The following is a 14,005-nucleotide window of genomic DNA, read 5'->3' as shown; positions in this document are numbered from 1 at the left end:
TATTATGCTGCACTACAACATATTCGTTCCTAAATAGCGAAATACAAGTAATACATATAAAAAACGATCAAATGATGGCATAAAAAATAGCCATACAAAATTTCCATGTATTTAGAATACTTTGTAATGCTTTTAAACTGTCGCTAGCTTCTGCAAATTGTTGCTGTTGTTATGCAGATGCTGCGCCACTACGAAGCATTGTATAGACATGTGCATGTGTGAATGTGTGCGTGTGTTTGGCTGTATTAGCTGACAGCATGCGGCGCTTTTGTGCAGTGCTGCTCAGCAGGACTCAGCCACCAGGATATGTTATAGTAAATTGCCAAGTACATGAAAAGGATTCGCTTATTCACCAGCACATACACACATACACACGCTGATGCGACGCACTTACGCTCCACTATAGTGTTGCGAACAATATACATTTTTCAAATCCACGCAGCTACATACATATGTACATACACATTTTATAGTCTGTTGTTAAAGGGCGGATAATTTATGATGTTGTAACATGTTTAAAGGTGTCCGGTAATGTTCTTTTTTGTGCTTGTATTTGCTTTTTAATTTTTCGTGTATACCCAGAAAATGTGCGCATTATGTTAATTTTTTATTCAAGATCAATTGTTTCGTGCATGACTGTGCGAAATGTTCCAAATACATACATACATACTTACTAACATTGCTGGATGAAAGGATGAAAGCGCAAAAATTCCATTTTAAAAATTTATGTATGAAAATTACACCATAAATATGAAAGGCATTGATTGCTTTTAAATTTCTGAAGTACAAATAAGTATTATGTTCTTAAATGCATACTCAATAAGGGTTATTTTTGAACTTTTTTTTATTCTTTGCATGTTTTATTAATGGTTCTAGCTTAAGAATAGTACAAGTGAATTTATGTTACTTTAGCACGTCTATCACTTATATCTTCAACTCTTTTACCTTCCGCACCGCAGCAAACTTTTCAATGTCTTTATTTGCCTTGGTGGCTTCCTGTGCCTAATACCTTAGCTCTCATCTGACAATATAGAGTAAAGAATCTAAGCTTTGCCATATTCATTTCATAAACAATAACACGAACTATTCAATATTCAGAGTCAAGTAAAAATATTTGATTAATCCTTTGCGGTCTTTCAACCTATTTCTATCTTTTAATCGTCTATACAAACAATTAATCGACAACAGGGAGACGGCCATTAGCGTTCTGCGATTAGTTCTCTCGACATAGAACACTCACAGTTTAATCTAAAAAAATAAAAAAGCAATTATTACTAAAGCATATTTGTTAAGAAAGGAATAATAGCAAATAAAATACACCAGAGTATTGCATTAAAATTGAATGTGGTACTAATGGTCTGCAGAAACCAGCCCCTCTAAAAACAAATTTGCAATTACTAGAGAGATAGATAGAGGTTTTCTGGTAGGCCTTGTCGAATAGAAGGAGAATCCTCTTTTGGAATTTGCGAAACACCTTAAGCTAAACAGAATTAATTTTAAAAAAAATAGTTTTTCGTTCTTTTGCGCACTATTAGCCAATATCTTAGCTAATTATCAACCGATTTTTAATACCAGAACTGTTTAAGAAAGAAGAAACCCAAACCCTTCGATTGATAAATAGATGTCTCAACAAAGCTTAACAGGTTTATTTATTTTTGCACAATTAACTTAAATTTTGTTAACCTTTTTCTCCTTTATTTGACTTTTGTTTTCAAACGCTATTTTATAAGGAAACTGGAAGATGTAGCCATGTGTAGAAGTTCAAGCAAGTGATGAAAATTATTTGAGCATCATTCAATTGGGAGTGGCCAGAAACGAATATTCTACACATGGCTTAAGCACCTAACCACTTCCGGCCTTAGGCCAGGTTTCCTCTGGGTAGCCAAAGAACATTCGTTTGAAGGCCAGGTAAAGTGAGAAGTCGAAATATTCCTTGCCAGAGAGGTGTGCTGGGTTGGAGACCCGCCGCGTAAAAAACACCCACAATGAAAAGAAGAAACCAATCTCAGATGAGAGCCCCACCTTTCCATGACGACCTCTGCAAATGTATTAAGGATTACGAATTGGGAAGGTGCCGCTGGCCAGCTGATTGATGACTTCGTAAAGGCTGACACCACCGCTGTCCGATAATTGCGATGGACGGGGCAAGAACTGAGGCCCTTTTGGCTTTTAATATTATGGTATAAAGGAGCGCAAGTTCGGTGTGGGCTTTATGATGGGAGAGAAACTCCGTCGACGAGTTCTGGCATTCACCCCGGTGGATGAACAACCAGCCAAAGCAATGTTTTTCAAGAAAAGGCGGAAGAAAAGGACGATGTGGCCAAAGAGATCTTCTAAGAGCGCTTGGAGCGCACTCATAAAAGCTGACCCCGCCACGATGTGAAAATCGTTCTTGTCGACTTTAACGCCAGGGTGGGAAAAGAAGGTATCTTTGGCATAACAGTCGGTAAATTCAGCCTCCATTCATCAAACTACCTGGCTGTATCCGGATCGAAAAATCACCAACCAAAATCCATCATGTTGTGATAAGCTGAAGACACGTCTCCAGTGTTTTAGAAGTGCGTACGCCTCTGCCTTCGTGCAACAGAACACGCACGTCCAGAAACGTATGGAAGGTCTGACATAGAGATGCTACAATTACAACAGACAGCCGAACGATTTTCTGATCAACTTGGTATAAGGGAATTGTGGCAAGCTCCTTACGTACAGTTGCAAACAAAACCATTTGTTTTCGAAAAGGCAAAAGAACAACTGGTACGATGAGGGGTGCCGTTTCGCTGTGGAGAGAAAACAAACTGTCTACCTCTCCACTTTACAATCGACCACTATACGGGCGGGATGGGATAGATGAAGAGGGAAGCGAGACGCATTTGCAGACAAAAAGGAGAGAGGTAATGTTAAAAAACACTACGAAAATTTGATATTATGGAACGAATATTTCTTGCGCCTGATGAATGGCAATGGAGGCATAACACCAGTAGATAGTAAGCCCGATTCCTCCACCGATAATAATACGAACTAATACGACTGTGTAAACTGACGTTGAGCAATACCAAAATCTCAGTCAGGATAAGGAAGGATCTCTTCGAGACGTTCGGTACCAAACGAGGTTTCAGACAAGACAACTCCCTATTGTGCGACTTCTTCAATCTACTGTTTGAGAAAATAATTCCAGCTGCAGAGCTTAATCGAGCAGGTGCAATTTTCTACAAGAGTGTACAACTGATGCCGTACGCCGATGACATCGACATCATTGGCCATAACCAGCTCTGCATTCTTCAGGTTGAACAAAGAAGCGAAGTAAATGGCTCTGGTAGTGAAATATCTCCTGTCATCAAAACAACAGAAATTAGTTCTGATTCGATTCAAATTGTATGTTTAATTCCAGTTTAACGAATGTTTCTTTCCAAAAATTGGTAAAAAATTGTCGGGCGAATGGATGGGCAGAGGGCAGACGAATGGACAGACAGTCACTCGGATTTCCACTCGTCTAATCATCCTCAACATTTATATATTTATATAACCAAACATCTAAATCGATTATATTTAGGTTATACAAACAACCTTTAGATGAACAAAACTATGTGCAACGCGTTGCAAAAATATATGAATCCAACAGATTTGAAACATACTATATAAGCAGGAAATTGTCTGCCTTAAGTTCTGGGAAAGGACAAGCGTTTCTCAAACAATCCCAACAGAATTTGATAAATATATTAAGCAAGTAGTAAGTCTGATTTCAAAAACTCACAGAACGTAGGTTATGAATTGTTAATTATTTTTAATACCGCCTATGCAAAGAAACTGGTGGAAAACTTTTTCGGAACATTTGTGATGCACTGGAACTGATCGTTTTAGACAATATTTAAAAATGAACATAAAGAGGGCTTAGAAAACGGTCGATCAGTTAAAGTCAGAAAGCTCTTCCTTCAACCACAAAAGTCGATATTTGAGTTTGTACAACTTTGTGTTCTAATAATATTGCGTAATCGAAAAAGTCGCTTCGTATTTTGTCAATACATGTCGTTGCAGTCGTATATCTCCAGTGCTACCAATCACATTGCGTCATACCATATAGTGTTAGAAAGGTGAAATTTTAAGCTTAATTTGCTAAAACAAAATTAATTTCGGGGAGTTTAAAAAAAAGTTACATCTGTATATTAAAAATTTTTGTACAAAAAAGGGAAGAATAACACGCAAGCCACCAATGGAATTTGTGAAGTTTATGGAGACGAAGCTGTATCAGGGCGTGTAGCATAACAATGCTTCGCTTGCTTCTGTTCTGGAACTCTCAATGTGAAAGGTGCACCTCGCTCTGCTATATCGTTGAAAAAGTCAATGAAGTTATGGAAAAGATTGACCAGGACCGTCACATAAGCAGTCATGATATCGCTAAGGAACTTAACCACATGAATTGTTTGTGAAAAATTTTATGAACCGAATTAACATCTGCGATTTTTTGCTGAAACGAAATGAAACCGAACCATTTCTGAAACGAATGGTAACGGGAGATAAAAATTGGATCAAATACGGCAATAATGTGCGAAAAAGATCGTTGTCTAAGCGTGGTGAAGCTCGACAAATGGTCGCAAATCCAGGATTGCCGCCTCAATAGAAAAAGCTTCGTCTTTCATCAAAACAAGGCTAGACCACACACATCTTTGATGACTGTGCAGAAGCTAGGACAGCTTGGCTGGGAAATTTTGATCCATCCACCATATAGCCCTATCCTTGCACCATCGGACTACCATTTGTTATGGTCAATGCAGAACTCCTTTAATGGACTCCCTTCAAGAGCAGCCTGTAAAAATCAATTGTCGCAGTTTTTCGCCGAGAAACCAGAAAAGTTTTACTCTGAAGTTGAAGAGTGATTAAAATTACGAAAAGACTTTTTCGACTACCCTATATTACATTAGGTACTTGTCAACAGCTTAGATGCAAGAAGTAAAGATTTTTTAACTTAGCCATAAATAAAAATGGAAAAATGGTGGAAAGTAGAATTAATGAGCATCTGTATGAAGTCAGCAAAGGAAATGGGCAACTAAAAGCTTAATGTTGACAGCATTCAAAAAGCAAAGAGAAGTAGCTATAAAAATTTGCAAATGTAATTGTCAATGGCTTTGTGGCTGCATGTGCTTGCATTAAAGAAATTTTTGCAAGTATTGTAATTGTTTTTATGCTTTTATTTTTTTCAATGTGTTTGCGGTGCGGTGCAGCGCATTGATTTTATTTCGATTATAGGCAACGAAGTGGAAAGCAAAACACAACAACAATATATTAGTGGCGAAATACCACTTAAGTAGACAGAAACTGAAATTAAATTTGCAGATATCCAGAAGAAAATTGCTACACAGCAAAAACAAAACCAAATTACTGACATCGGGTGCACTCTAGCACACATACTTTCACATACTGTATATTTGTATATTTGACTTAGGTGCATTATATATACCGGGTTTTCCAATTGGGATGATACGATTTCTAAGTCTGAGGAAAGTCTACAAGTTTATAATGAACAACCATTACATTCACTTACGTTGACAGTTTGTTGTGGTTTTTTGTCTGGTGGAATCATCGATCCGTATTGCTTTCGAAATGAAGCTGGTGACGTTACTGTCAATGAAGAACGGTATAAGTAGATGTTGATGTTGACAACATCTAGTTTCAACAAGACGGGGCTACGTACCACACAGCACGTGCAACAACCGAATTATTGCTACAAGAGTTTGGAGATTTCATTATGTCAAGAAGTTGTGACATTGAATGATCTCCAAGAAGTTGTGATTTAACTCCATTGGACCACTTCTTGTGGGGTTATTTAAAGTCATTGGTCTTTAGCAATAAACCAGACTCTCATCAAGCTTTAGAACTCAATATTGAACGTGCTGTTCATGTCATGTGACTTGATTTAGTGGAAAAAGTACTCGAAAATTGGTTTAATCGAATTCGGTCCCGTAAAGCAATTTGAATACTGTTCTATCCAGCATTGAAGTGTATCGATTGCACTTCATATGAAATAAAGTACATTTGAATTTCTTTAACACTAAGAGTATTTATCTTTTTGAAAAGAAATCTTATCACACTTATTGGAAAACCCTGTAATATAAGCACTTAATGCTCGCAATGTCTGTAGCATCACGTGTATGAATCTAAGGCGCTTCGCAGCAGTCTAAGGAAAGAAATAGCGCGCCTAACATACCTTGTATGAGCGAATCCTCATATTTGGAAATTTTCAGTCCATCGTACTCCTAAAAACGTTGGCTACAGTGGGAAATTTCGAATTATATAGTGTCGGTCAATGGAGAGTGTTTGAGACGTTGATATGATTAACATAATAGTTTTTATTTTGGATTAGTCACCACAAGTTAAGTCATTATATTTACTGAGGGATCGTCGTACAGACCGCTCTTTTTAACCCTATAATAGCAGCAGCTATTAATCCAAAATTATTCCGTACTTCCTTACAGTAATTACGGTCGTACGTCAGCAATAATGTCCAGAATATGCTCTCTCAATCGCACGACTCGAGATAATGCGCTGACTTAAAGATTCCTTCAATAAATAATTGCTTCGTTGGTAAAACCAAAAGTCGTCCACATCAACCTTCTACAATTCTGGCCCGAAAAAGTCAATAATCACGGTTCTAAAGCTTTCCATATTGACTGTAACATTATGGTCGATTTAAGTTTTGAAAAAATATAGACTAATGATTATCTCTGTGTCAACAATGGGTTCTGGATTATCATAACTCCAAATGTGACTTCAACGGTGAAAAAAATTTCCTTGTGAATATTGAAATCGGTGGGTTTTTGGTACACGTTCAAATATTTTGCACAATATCGTGTTCGGTACGCACTGTACGCCGTCTCGAATTATTCAATAAAGTAAACGTGGGGTGAAACCGATCCATGGTTCATCGAATTACCGACTCTGCTCGACGTTTATATTGACCGAACATGGGTACAGCAGGCGGTGCGTTGCGCGAACCAAACTACTATTTTGGCCTTTCGTGATTTGGAAAGATTTTAATGACTTCACCCCTCATTTCGGTTGTGTGAAAAGTAAGTTCTTACTTTTAATAAACGTTACATTTAAAAAGAAAGTTTTGAATGATTTTTAGGGAACAGTCATTGATATATAAAAGTTTGCTATAATGTAACTGGCAGCATAGAAATGTTTCTTAAAAAATGTATCAAGAATCCAAAATATTAGGCCACTGTCTCAGCACACTATTACAAGTCACTTTGAGGGAAAATAAGGTAGCAATAAAATCTGGCAGCCATCCAAAAAAAGTAAATAATAAGAAAAGAAAAATATACAGCCAACTTAACGCCAGCGAGCGTGCAACATAGCAGCATTGCAGCAAGTTTGTTGAGCTGCTCACGCTGCTGCGGATGTTGCTGACGAAAATGTGCCACATCGTAGCGGATGATGCAATCTTCGACGGCAATCTTTCAAAGCCAGCAGCGCCAGTGCAACTTATTTTATTTACCGACTTTTTAACTCTTGTGCCTTTTTTCAATTTTTATCTCTGCACTTTTGGTTGCACTCCAGCGCACTCTGAGGCGCAGCTTAATGGGAATTTTCTTGGGAGCAATTACGTTTCGTAAATATTTTTTTGTTGTGACTCCGTTGCTTATTTGCGGTCGGATGAAGTGAAGCGCGTAATTAAAAATTAATTTCACTGATTTGACGGATTTGTATTTTATTTCATTATTGCAATACAACAAAGTATTTGCTGCGCTGACATGCCGTGTACTTGGAAATCAATTTGCCACAATTAAGGTGAAGTCCTCTAATACCATTGATATCTGGCTTGCTGGAGCGCTGCTTCATCCATACGGATTATTGTCTTTGTTGGCTTCAATACATTCGAGTTGATTTTTCATGTTTTTTCGTTATATTCAAGCAATAATGCCGCGAATTTGCATTTATCGTAATGCAATTCAGTTTTAATGCAATTTGCGATCCCGCTAGTACATTTACTAATCAGCAACGACCTTCGCTAACCATTGCACTTACACACACACTCAAATGCACTTTAATTGCATTCAATTATTAGTGTCAATTATTTGCTAGCTTTGTCCTGTCCTCGCCGTAATGAATGCAACCTTGAGCCGTTGCATTGTTTCGCTGTTATTGTTGTTGTTTAGTCATTTGCATTTTTAGCATTTGTTGCTCGTTAATTTTTGCTAATTTAATTAAAATTCAACTATTTCGTTATTCGGTAATTTTAGTGTTTTCGCCACATTTGACTCCATTGTCCGTTGACATTTGCAGCACGTGCGAATAAATACAATATTATAAATTGTATTTTAATTGCCTGTCTAATTTAATATACATGTTGAGCTCTGGCAGGCAAATTACAATAAAGTGGGCTAATTTGGTAAGGACGTGTAAAAGCAGTTGGCAAAAATTGGTATTACACAAATGCAAATTCTACTGCGGGCAAAAAATAGTAAGACTTTTTAATTTAAACTTCGCCGGAAGCTCATTCGTCAAAATATTTTTTTTCTAGATCTGTGCCAAATGTTACATCAAAGGAATCATTAGTGTTTCGTATACACTTGCCCTTCTGAGGTATATAAAGTGAATTCAGCGATTTTCGCGATAAGTAAAATTATTCAGTTCCATTAAATTTTGTGTGCGGAATCAAATTTCTGGTGCCGAAACATTCAGAATGTTGGAAAAGGCCTTCGGCGATAATTGCTTGTCGCGAGCAATTCTTTTTGATTGATGCAAATTATTTAAAGAGGGTTGAGAATGCATTGACGCCGAAACACGTCCAGGACGGCCGTTAATGACTTCTGTAAAATAATCGGAGTTACTGCTTGGGCGTTGACAGTTAACAGTCAGAGATCCTACTGACAACTTCGGATCAGAGAAAAAGTTGTGTTGGCAGGTTTCATTGATTATCGATGTGTGGTGCACTTTGAACTCCTTTCGACCACCCAAGCTGTCAACAAAGCCATTTGAATGTTACGCGTCGTTTGCGCGAAGCTATTCGTAAAAAAAAATGTGCCGACAACTCCTGTTTTTTGCACAACGATAATGTACCTTCGCTTACTGCATTGATGCTTCGTGAGTGTTTCGCCAAATTTTCAACCAGTATCGTGTCGCAACCACCTGCCTGGTTTGGCTCCGTGTGGCTTCTTGATATCCAGCAAATTGAAACGATCGATCCGGGGAAATCCTTTGAGTCAACTGAAGACATTAAACATGAATCGCTAAGCGCATTGAAGGCTATTCCGGAAATTGACTTCAGCAACTGTTATAAGGATTGGAAAAAAAGTTGGCACAATTGTATTGAGGCCAAGGGGGATTACTTTGAGGGGGACGACATAGATTTGGAAAAATAAATTAATAATTTAGAAATTATGAGCAAAATTTTACTATTTTTTGCTCAGCGCAGTATATAGATTTTGGGTCCGATTTAGTTAGTTAGCAGGAGTTTCAATCTGTTCTCACACTGTTCCAGTGCGAAGTGTAACTAGCGTTTATTGAAAAAAATAATTGTAATTATCGAAAATATATTGTTTTGTTATAGCTGACCTTTATTAAATACTAACTTGCAAATAAAACTTCCGCATATTCCATAAAAAGCAAAGCTCAGGTATGTTGTAGTAGCCGAATGATATCTTGGCTTTCATTCTCTACTAGATTGGCGCCTGTTGACTGTAAAGGCCAATTTAAAGAAGCAATATGGTTTTCTTATTTCCATAGAGTTCGGAGTCTGCTACTATGTTTCGGATCATTGACTTGACGTATTCAATCATAATGAAATGCTTTGACCACGATAAACCCCTTAAACAATTTTGTAATTTTAAAGGTTTTCAGGCTTTCTTTGGAGCCAATCTAATTTCTAAATCCATGACCATGATCCATAAGCATTCACCTTAGGGATGCCTTGAATAAGTGTTTGTCTTTTTCTTTGCGAGAGCTCTGAAGTCTGCCTTGTCTTATGTTTAGAAATATAGTATATTTTATCTCTTTCTAAACACCTTTTTAAGCTTATCTTAGTCTGAGCAGTGGTTTCTTCTCAAACAGGGGAACAATAGTTTTTTTTATCACTTTTAGATGTTATGTGATTCCTCCTTTTTCCTGGAATGATTAGACCATCTTTCACAAATAAGTATTTAGATACTTTGCAATTTTTTTACTGAACCATTTGGGACCTTTAGGATAATTCGTTACAAAGGCTACTATAAAACGTTTTTTATACTGATTACCTATTTTACTTACTTCACGGGACGCCATAACGTATTTTGAAGATCGAAAAGAACTTACCAGGGATAGCAATTGAATATGTTAGTTTGTAAAAAATAAAAGCAGTTTTCCGAGAATTCATCACGCAAAGGGAATTTTTTTTTTTATTATATGTACATGTCTTCCTGTTTCGTATAGAATAAGCTTTTCGAAAATACCCCAGCATTTTCTATTGGGAAGTATGCTGAAATTAACAAGAGATTGTTGCTTTTGAGGCGCAATTCAGATAGCCCTTCAGTTACCGCCTAGAAGCCTAGTAGCTTGTTTCTAATTTTTGTTTGAACCCAGTTCCATTTCTACCCATTTTACTTTCTTTACCATTAAGAAAAAAGTTGAATTCCATTTCACCAATTTTCCCATAGTCCCTTAAACATATTTTTTGAAGGACCCCAATGTCCATCTCACATCTAGCACGTTCATGCTCGGTTTCGTTCCTTTTACCAACTTTTAGCATATTTCTTAATTCAAAGATCCGAGTTTCATCTCTTTTTTTATTTTCAAGTTTCCTGGTCACCAAAGTTGTTTAATTAATTACTACCCAGTTGGTAGTCAGTCCTACCACGTCACTACAGCCATGTGATAGCTTGTTCAACGAGATCGGCTGTTAAGGCAGTATTATATACATATTTTAAATTTAAATCAAATAAACCTAGTATTAGTTAAAAGCAATTAGAACTTACGACAAATTGCATCGAACTATTCATATGGAAAAAAACCGAAAAAACGTTACCTTCGATTCACACATATAAACGAAATCGTTGCGAATGAAGCAAAAGGCTCACATTGTTTCAAAATCACAAGCCTAAGAGTGGTACAAATCTTTTAAAGGCGGTTGATAGATCGTTGAAGACATGACATCTTTCGATCTCTTAAACTGATGAAAATATTAAAAAAGTGAAGGATATGGTGCTTGAAAATCGTCAGGCAAGATCTCTCTATAGAGTCGATTTGAATGATTTTGGTTGAAATTTTGGGTATGAAACGCGAAGCTTAATTTTTTTCTAAACGAGACCTTAAACAATTTTCTTTGGTCATGCTTGATCGCGCGAATTCCGATCCCATATTCATGGAGAGCTTTATAATTGTCGATGAGACATGGGTTTATGAGTTTGACACGCGGACAAGTCAACAATCATGGGAATGGAACCCGTTTTCAATCGATCGAAGAAATAAGACAAAATTCGCTGAAAGAGTTGAAGCCAATCCCAAAACCTGCATATGAAAAGTGTGTCGAGGACTGAAAAAATTGTTGGTAATAAGTGTATATCAAATGGTGGGGCCTACATTGAATGCAAGACAAAAAATATTAATCAATAATTAAATATTTTGCGTTTTATTTACAATTTCCGGGTAATTTTATATTACAACGTAAGTATTTATAGAGCCTTCGATGTTTCGTTCTTGGTGTTACAAACTTTTCGGCAAATTGGATATACCCCGTTCAGGGTATAATAAGAAAAATTAGATTTGTTGGCATACATATATACATCACAATTATTTAATTAATGACTCTCAAAAATAATTTGTATTCCATTACAGAAAACACTATTGGAGTTTCAAATTATAGGCATTGCTAGATTGCTCCCATAATTGGGAGGTGAATGATTTTTCTTGCTTATATGTATATTAGAGCATCTACTGATCTGCAATATTTGTTATTTTCTGCACTCTCTACTTCATAAACAACCGCGGTTTGGAGGGTCAAATTAATACACAAAAAAAAATCTCTAATACAATATCTCCCTTTGAGACAAAAAATATTGTAACCGATATATATATTTTCTCTTTCACATTCGTCGCATTAACAGCCACAAAAACTGTGGATTATTAAATATACTAAAGAACCTGGAATAATAATTCAACGAAGACAAATACATATACAGTTGTTAAATATTAAATATAAATCAATTGAACAGACGTTTGTTTTTTTGCTTAACCGTTTTTGCATTACCAATATGCGGCGTTTCGCAGATAATGTTTTATCAGGTGTACATAAGCGCAGTAAAAACAAGCAACTTGTGAAGGTGTGAGCTACCGAGCCGTAGGAGACATGTAGCCAATAAAAAATTAACGCAATGAATTTTATTGTGTCGCACAATAACAACAACGTTTGCTGCGCTTTAACATCAATATCAACATCAAATAATAGCAGCCTCAGCGGGGCAAAAAGAAGGCTAGTTGCAGTACGTACACTCATTACATTTGCTGGGAGGTGTTGCCAGATGGAAATATATTATAATTTACTGCAGCAAGTATACAATAATTATAATATTAGTTTTTATGAAAACACTTTTCAAAAGTGTATAATACCTTTAATTATTTGGTCAATTTCACTTATTTTATTGATGTTTAGTTTTACTCTTAATCGACCTCATTATATTTCCATTAAACGAGGATCTTATTTAATTTTCATAAAACTGCACTTATTTGGTATGAGCTCTTAAAATTAATAAATATATAAAAAAAACCCTTGGTATAATAAACGACAACACTGCAATTGACTGTAGTCTTCACAGGATTTTTCAGAATTCTTATTTCTAACGAAAAAATCTTATAAAAAATACGTTCATTGCACATTATATTAGAAGAAAGTGTTTCAAGGAGTACTGGGGCCCTCAGAAATCATTTGAAACGTCTGCTGATTTTACTTTATGAACTGTTACAGTTAGTTGAAACAATCGTTAATTAGTAAACATTGGAAACAGCTGATTACTTCATCAGAATACATCACGTAAAATCCACCAGCAGTCCTGGGTAAAGATTTCATTAAAGTTACGACGAATTTGCCTAAGCATTTGTTGCAAATAAAGCTCACTGTTAAATTATAGGGTTTTTAGGAACTAAGTAAAGTGCTAAATTTCAGTGCAAGTATTTTTAGCACATGAGAGAAGGATTAAATTTATGTTATGTTATTTCCACGCGTAATTTAGAGTAATTTTTGAGTTAGGACCTCAAATTATTTTTGGAATAACCCTTATGTTTTGAATCAAATATGAAGACAATTTGAAAATCCAGGTGCAGTTCGAAAATTATACCGAATGTTCGAATTTTTGTACCCTGAACGGTGTATTTAAGTTCGCCACGATACTTGTAACACCAAGAAACGTTGGATACCATATAAAATACAAACACAAAATTGTGAATACCCCACCACATTTTTTATTACTTTTTGCGTAATTTTCCCAAGTGTTCAACAATTAAAAAAGAACACATACTCTTATTACATAATGTAAGCTTGCAAAGAATAAAGATAGGATATTTACCCTTAACTTTTGCACACGACAAAAGTAGAAATACTTGAGAAAGATAACGTTTCATTATTTTAATCTCAATAAGATGTTTTAGTCAATGCTTATAAGATTTTATTTAGTGAAATGCCAAAATCGACAAAAATAAACATTGACTTGCAAAAATGACTTCCTCCAGTTAATTTTAATTATTTAAGGTGTGGCAAAATAGAAAATTAATGTTTCAGAGCAAACAATTCAGCGGAGATTCCGAGAATATGGTTATTACAGCCACTTCAATACCAAAAAGCCTTTCATTACCAAAAAAAATTGAAGGCGCGATTTGAAGTTGCAAAGAGGTACTATCAAAGTTTTTGTAAACAAGTAATTGGGAGTACAATCGCTTCTTCAGAACTTGGAGCATATCTCGACATTGACTGTAGTTAACGCCAAAGCTAGCAACACTAAATATTGAAGCTCTACTTAGAATATAACCCTGTAGTATATAGGAG

This window comes from Bactrocera neohumeralis, chromosome 2 (genome assembly GCF_024586455.1).
Source record: "Bactrocera neohumeralis isolate Rockhampton chromosome 2, APGP_CSIRO_Bneo_wtdbg2-racon-allhic-juicebox.fasta_v2, whole genome shotgun sequence".
Classification (NCBI taxonomy): Eukaryota; Metazoa; Arthropoda; class Insecta; order Diptera; family Tephritidae; genus Bactrocera; species Bactrocera neohumeralis.
This window is presented reverse-complemented; position numbering follows the sequence as displayed.